Source organism: Gavialis gangeticus, unplaced genomic scaffold (genome assembly GCF_001723915.1).
Source record: "Gavialis gangeticus isolate Ggan-Ray unplaced genomic scaffold, GavGan_comp1, whole genome shotgun sequence".
Taxonomy (NCBI): Eukaryota; Metazoa; Chordata; order Crocodylia; family Gavialidae; genus Gavialis; species Gavialis gangeticus.
The window spans coordinates 130,906,573-130,914,164 of NW_017729032.1; positions in this window are offsets into that span (position 1 = coordinate 130,906,573).

A 7,592-nucleotide genomic window follows, 5' to 3' on the forward strand; every position below is an offset into this window, starting at 1 on the left:
GCCAGGGGACAGGGATGCAGAGGAACACAAGGACACTTTGCCTTCAAGCCAAGTGATGAGCACAAGTAATACCCAGGTAAGTGACAGGGGCCAGGGTAGACTTAGGAACAAGGGGGCAGCACAGGCACCTGCAGGAGGCCTCAAATGCCTCTACACAAATGCCCAAAACATGGGAAATAAGCAGAAGGAACTCTTCCTCCTGCTGGCTGGCAAAAACCCAGACCTAGTGGGGCTTAGTGAAACCTGGTAGGATTCTACCCATGGCTAGGCAATGGACATCCAGGGATACACGCTATACAGGAGAGACAGAGCAGGGAAAAGAGGTGGGGGTGTAGCACTATCAAAGAGCAATACACATCCTCAATGATCAGGATGGAGTCAGAGGAGGGGCAAAATGAGGCGCTCTAGGTAAAAATGCAAGGGGGACATGGGGAAAGGGACTTGTTAGTGGGCGTCTACTACAGACCGCCTCACCAGGGGGACGAGTTGGACCTGGAATTCTCAGGTCAGCTCACAGAGGCTGTAAAGTCAAGGGATGTGCTTGCCATGGGTGACCTAAACTACCCAGACATCTGCTGGTAGGAGCAGTCAGTAAGGTCTGACTGGTCACGTAGGTTCGTAGCCAGAGTACAGGACCTCTACCTAACCCAGGAGGTGCATAGTTCCACCATGGGAAATACCTTGCTGGACTTGGTCCCTGCCACAGGCAATGACCTGGTGAGGGATCTGCGGGTACTCGACCACCTGGGCAACAGTGATCACCCCTGCTGGAATTTATTATGCAGTGCAGGGTGGTGAAAGCAAGCAGCAAGGCAGAGGTCCTCGACTTCAGGAGGGCTGACTTCTGTAAGCTAAGAAGGATGATAGGAGAGGCATTGGGGTCTCAGAGCCTCATTGAAATGGGGGTCTAAGACGGGTGGCTGTTTCTTAAGGAGATGATCCTCAAAGCCCAAAGGGAGTCAGTCCCAATGTGCACCAATGGACGCAGGAGTGCTAAGAAGCCCCCATGGCTCAGCAGAGGCATCCAGGGATGCCTGAGGGCAAAAAAAGAGGCATACAAACAGTGGAAGCAAGGGGCTATCACCAAGAAGGATTACACCTCTATTGCTCAGAACTGCAGGGAGGTGGTTAGGAAGGCCAAGGCAGAGATGGAGCTATGGCTAGCGACCAGAATCAAGGATAATAAAAAATCCTTTTTCAAATACATAGGAAGCAAGAAGGCACCAGGTAACATGGGGCCCCTACAGGATAGGCTTCGCAATCTGGTGATTGCAGCAAACAAAAAAGCTGACCTCTTTAATGAATTCTTTGCCTCCATATTCCTGAACAGAGACTGAGACATTTCCCCCACCAGAATTGTGGATGGACCTAGGGGTGGCACCACCATGCCTAGAGTCAGGGATGACCTAGTTAGGGAATTCTTGGAAGGGCTGGACATATATAAATCAGTAGATCCAGATGCTCTTCTCCTGAGGGTGCTGAGGGAATTGGCGGGGGTCATAGTGAGGCCCCTGACACAGGTCTATGAGTGCTCGTGGGGCACTGGCCAGGTACCAGAGGGTTGGAAAAGGGCCAGTGTGGTTCCCATTTACAAAAAGGGGAGGAAGGAGGACCCCAGAAATTATAGGCCAGTCAGTCTTACCTCGGTCCTTGGGAAGACGTTTGAGAAAATTATCAAGGAGCACATCAGCAAGGGTCCAGCAGGGGAGGTAATGCTCAGGGGCAACCAACATGGGTTCATTGAGGGTGGATCCTGCCTGACTAATCTGGTTTCTTTTTATGATCAAGTCACAAAGTCCTTGAACAAAGGTGTCAGGATTGATGTCATCTTCCTAGACTTTAAGAAGGCCTTTGACATGGTACTGCATCTAGGGAGAAGGAACCAGCAACACACCCATAGGCTGGGGAACACCCTTCTTGTCAACACAGTGGCAGAAAAGGATCTTGGAGTCATTGTTGACTCCTGGATGAACATGAGCTGCCAATGTGAGGAAGCGGTCAGTAAGGCTAATTGCACCTTGTCATGCATCTACAGATGCATCACGAGCAGGTCCAGGGAGGTGATCCTTCCCCTATATGCGGCATTGGTCAGGCTGAAGTTGGAGTATTGCATACAGTTCTGGGTGCTGCACTTCAAGGGATGTGGCTAGCATTGGGAGAGTCCTTAGGAGGGCCACTCAGATGGTTAAGGGGCAGCAGGGCAGGCCCTATGAGGAGAGGTTAAAGGGCTTGAACCTATTAAGCCCGCACAAGAGAAGGCTGAGAGGGGACCTTGTGGCCATTTACAAACTCACCAGGGGGGACTAGCGGGAATTGGGGGAGGGTCTGTTCCCCCGGGCACCACTCGGAGTTACTAGGAATAACAGCCACAAATTGTTAGAGAGAAGGTTCAGGCAGGACATCAGGAGACATTACTTTACAGTCAGAGTTTCCAGGCTCTGGAATGGGCTCTCAAGTAAGGTGGTACTTTCTGCTAGCTTGGGGGTCTTCAGGAGGAAACTGGACAGATATTTGGCTGGGGTGATATGACCATGGCACCTGTTCATGCCCAGGGCAAGGGATCAGGCCTGATGATCTGTTTAGGTCCCTTCCAACCCTAAGCACCATGTAAAAAAAAAGTAGTAAGTTATAAGAAGTCTCAATCAGGTCACAAACAAGTCATGAACAGATATTAACTCAGTCCTGAGGAAGGTTTTTGAAAAAATTATCCAGGAGCACACCTGCAAGGGACCAGCAAAGGAGATTATGCTTAGGGACAATCAACATGGGTTCATTAGAGGCAGGTCTTGTCAGACCAACCTGGTTGCCTTCTATGACCAGGTCACAAAAGCCTTGGTTGCAGGTGTCACAGTGGATGTAGTCTTTCCGGACTTTAGGAAGGCCTTCAACATTGTCTCTCACCCCATCCTCATTAAAAAATTAGGCAACTGTGGTGTTGATGCCTACATAGTCAGATGGGTCGTGAATTGGCTGTTGGGCCACACCCAGAGAGTGGCAGTGGATGAGTCATTTTCAGCCTGGAGGGATGTGGGCAGTGGGGTTCACTAGGGCTCGGTCCTCGGGCCCACACTGTTCAATATCTTCATCGGCAACTTGGACAAGGGGGTGAAAAGTACCTTGTTCAAGTTGGCAGATAACATTAAGATGTGGGGAGAAGTGAGCATGCTAGAAGAGAGGACAGGCTACAACTAGATCTGGACAGGTTACAAAGGTGGGCGGATGAGAATAGGATGGAGTTCAATATGGACAAGTGCAAGGTGTTGCACATGGGGAGGAAGAACCAGCACCATACCTACAGGCTGGAGAACTCCCTTCTTGTCAGCACAGAAGCAGAAAAGGATCTTGGACTCACTATTGATTCCAAGATGAACATGGACCACCAATGTGGGGATGCAGTCAGGAAGGCTAAATGCACTTTGTCATGCATCCACAGATGCATCTTGAGCAGGTCCAAGGAGATGATAGTCCCCCTCTATGCGGCACTGGTCAGGCCACAGCTGAAGTACTGTGTCCAGTTCCAGGCACCGCACTTCAGGAGGGATGTGGACAACATGGAGAGGGTCCAGAGGAGGGCCACTCGCATGATCAGGGGGCAGCAGGGTAGGCCCTATGAGGAGAGGCTACGCGACCTGAACCTGTTCATCCTCCACAAGAGAAGGCTGAGGAGGCCAAAATGAACATAGGCCGGCAGTGTGGGGACGCGGTCAGGAAGGCCAACTGCACCTTGTCATGCATCCACAGATGCATCACAAGCAGATCCAAGGAGGTGATCCTCCCCCTCTATGCGACATTGGTCAGGCCACAGTTGGAGTACTACATCCAGTTCTGGGTGCTGCGCTTCAGGAGGGATGTGGATAACATTGAGAGGGTCCAGAGGAGGGCTACTCGCATGATCGGGGGCAGCAGGGTAGGCCCTATGAGGAAAGGCTACGGGACCTGAACCTGTTCAGCCTCCACAAAAGGCTGAGAGGGGATCTGGTGACCACCTATAAACTTGCCAAGGAGTACCAGCAGACAATGGGAGAGTCCCTGTTCCCCTGAGCACTACTGGGGGTAACAAGGAATAATGTCCATAAACTGACTGAGAGTAGATTTAGGCTACATATCAGGAGGCACCATTTCACAGTCAGGATAGGTAGGAGCTGGAACCAACTTCCAAGAGAAGTGGTGCTTCGCCCTACCTTGGGGGTCTTCAAAAGGAGGCTAGACAACCACCTAGCCGGGGTCGTTTGACCTCAGCATCCTTTCCTGCCCATGACAGGGGGTCAGACATGATGATCTGCTCGGGTCCCTTCCGACCCTACCTACTATGAAACTATGAAAACAGTGAAATTTATTGACTACATTATAGGTTGTGAATTCACTGAGTTTGCGAGTACAGTACATGTGGTATATTGAGGAATTTAAAAATTAATACTTAAATATATACACTAATGTAAACTACTGTGAAACCTATAAGGGCCTTATAGGTATGGTGACTAAGAGCCGTTACAGTTAATCTACCATTTTTTTTTATGGGAGTAGGAAATCCACCTTACACCTTACAATGAAGACATTTTTCCCCCTCACATGACAGAAAGAAGTGTATGCTTGTTGGTGATGTAATAAAATTTATCTCAAATACTTCTTGTTTTTTAATTTATCCATATGCTGCAAAAACATTTTGCTATTATATTAAAAAATTCTCAAAATTCTCATTTTCAACCAAAAAATCTCTGTGGTGGTGGTTAGGAATAAATATTATAAAGGAGTTTGCAATTTCTTCTAAAGCATTGGGGTCTGTTGGAGATATGATGCTAGACTACAATGACTACTGGTCTGATCTAATACCAAAGTATTTAAATTTCTATCTATCATTTGCTGAGGCTGCTTACCTGAACAAAGATATTTTTCATCTTTTGAAAATGGAAGTGGCAGCTGGAACCACTTAGAGAAACCTTAGCTCCAAAACTTTCCCCAGTGAGAAAAATCCCACATACAGAACAGCAAACTAAATAAGATTTCCCATTTCAGAATTTCCTGTTTTTTTTCTCCTGTGTCAGGAGTTTCCCTCTGTGGAGTAAAGAGGGGACTCAGTTAAAGAAACCTCTGGATCTCTAGTGATCTGAAAGGTGATCAGTAAGGGAAATCTAAATCTTAGCATTGCCTCCTAGCTACCAGCATCCTCTCATACCTCCATCATCATAGCTCACTGACTTCTTTCACTAGAGGGTCTCTCTTAAGTACCATTTAAAAAGGAGGTCTATAGAATCACAACACATGTGGGCACACCCTGATTTTTCAGAAGCTTATTTACAAAGTTCAGGGATGTCCTACTTCAATGTCCACTATATTTTCACTCTCAATAAATAGGAATATTTATCCATTAGTTTTCAAATTGAAATAGGCATTAATGCCCTTTTGTAAAGGACTAATAAAGATATTGTTATAAAGCATATGTATATCAAAACAATATTTGCAGTTTTGGTAGGAAAAATTCCTGTGGGGCCACCCAAGAATTCCTGTCTGCCACCAAACAAATATCTTTACATAACAGTGGGCACATCTAGGTGAGACGTGTCAATGCTCATTAGCTTAATTTAATATGTATTAGGAGCATGGGTCTACGCGTGCACCCTTAATGTGCATTAAAAATAATTGAGACTAAATTTGACACCTGAAAATTCAGGTATTACATTTCGTTAAAGCACATTAGCTTTAGTGTAGGGTTGTCCAGACACTAGGGGCACATGACAGGACTGCAGGGACTTGACATTAACTTTAGTTTTCCCGCATCCCTGGGAAAAATCTGGCAGAGCCTCACAGCTCTCCCAGGGGTGCAGGCCCCCAATCTGCCTGCCGGATGACAGGAGGCTGCTCCTGCTGCCTGGTACCAGCGCTGGGTGCAGCTCACACCCACCACTGGGAAGATTGGTGATGCCACCAGTCCCAGGTGGCAGAAGAAGCTTCCTGTGATCTAACAGGCAGATCAGGGGCCCACAACCCAGGGAGGAGTCCAGCACTGGATGACAGGAGGCTGCTCCTCCTGGGACTGCTGCTAGGTGCAGCTCGCACCCAGAACCAAGAAGATTGGTCCTGCCACTGGACCCAGCCAGCAGCAGCAGCCTCCTGTCATCCGGCAGGCAGTTCAGGAGTCTGCCTGCACCCCTGGAACCAGTGACATCACCAATCTTCCTGGCACTGGGTGTAGGGCTGCATCCCCAGGAAGAGTCCAGCACATCCCTGCAGCCCTCCCAGGGGTGCAGGCCCCTGGGTTGACCTGCTGGATGACAGGAGGCTGCTGGCAAGTGACAGTTTTGCTTATCAGCACTTTGAGGTGCAGTTTCCCAGAACTCCCTGAACCTATCTCCTTGAAACTTGGCAGGCATCATGCCCTCATAAGGGCCTACTATCCCTGTAAATTTCATCTAAATCAAGCAAGAAATGACAAAATTATAAGCAGTTTCATGCTTCTCCATTATAGCCTATGGGCAAAACATTGAAACAGCATCGAAACATAGTTTCATAGTTTCTAGGGTCGGAAGGGACCTGAGTAGATCATCTAGTCCAACCCCCTGCCATCAAGACAGTTTTGATGGAACAAAACAGAAAAGTGCTTTCAAAATGAAATGAAACTCAAATGAAACACTGTTCTGTCAAAATATCAAAATGGAAGTTAACTGGAATAGTGCTGTTTTGCACAGCCCTATATGCTATCCTCCAGCATCACAGGTACCCCTTGCAAAGCAGTGTGCAATCCTCTGCCAATGCTTGTCTGCTCTGGGCAAGTGCTGGGCCAGCCCTGCCCCTGGGCTGTTGCAGAAAGAAGCCAGAAAATCCTTTGTTTCTTGCCTGCATTGCTAGGCAGGGTGGAGGGGAGGGGGTGGTTGTACAGTGACAGGGGGACTGAAGCTCTCCACTACATGGCCCTAGCCCAGAGCCAGCACAGTGGGAGTGACCCACATGGCAGCTATCTGTAAGCAATGTAGTATTTCCCATTTAAAAGTTTAAAAAGTCACAGCCTTGAGATAATTTCTTTCCTGTGGCCTCATCCTCATATTTTGTAAATATTCTGCAGAAAATACCTTTGTTAACTTTTATGTTTCATAGTTTCATAGTTGGTAGGGTCAGAAAGGACCTGAGCAGATCATCAAGTCCAACCCCCTGCCCTGGCAGGAAAGAGTACTGGGGTGGAACAACCCCAGCAAGGTGTTCATCTAGCCTTCTCTTAAAGACCACCAGGGTAGGAGCCTGCACCACTTCTCTTGGAAGTTGGTTCCAGATCCTAGCCTCCCGGACTGTGAAGTAGCGCCTCCTGATATCTAGTTTGAATCTACCATCTGCCAGCTTGTGACCATTATTTCTTGTCACTCCTGGCAGTGCTCAGGGGAACAGGGACTCCCCCAATGTCTGCTGGTCCCCCCTGCCTAGTTTGTAACAGGCCACTAGATCCCTCTTCAGCCTTCTCTTGTGGAGGATGAACAGGTTCAGGTCCTTTAGCCTCTCCTCGTAGGGCCTGCCCTGCTGCTCCCTGATCATGCGAGCGGCCCTCCTCTGGACCCTCTCCATGTTGTCCACATCCCTCCTGAAGTGCGGCGCCCGGAACTGGATGC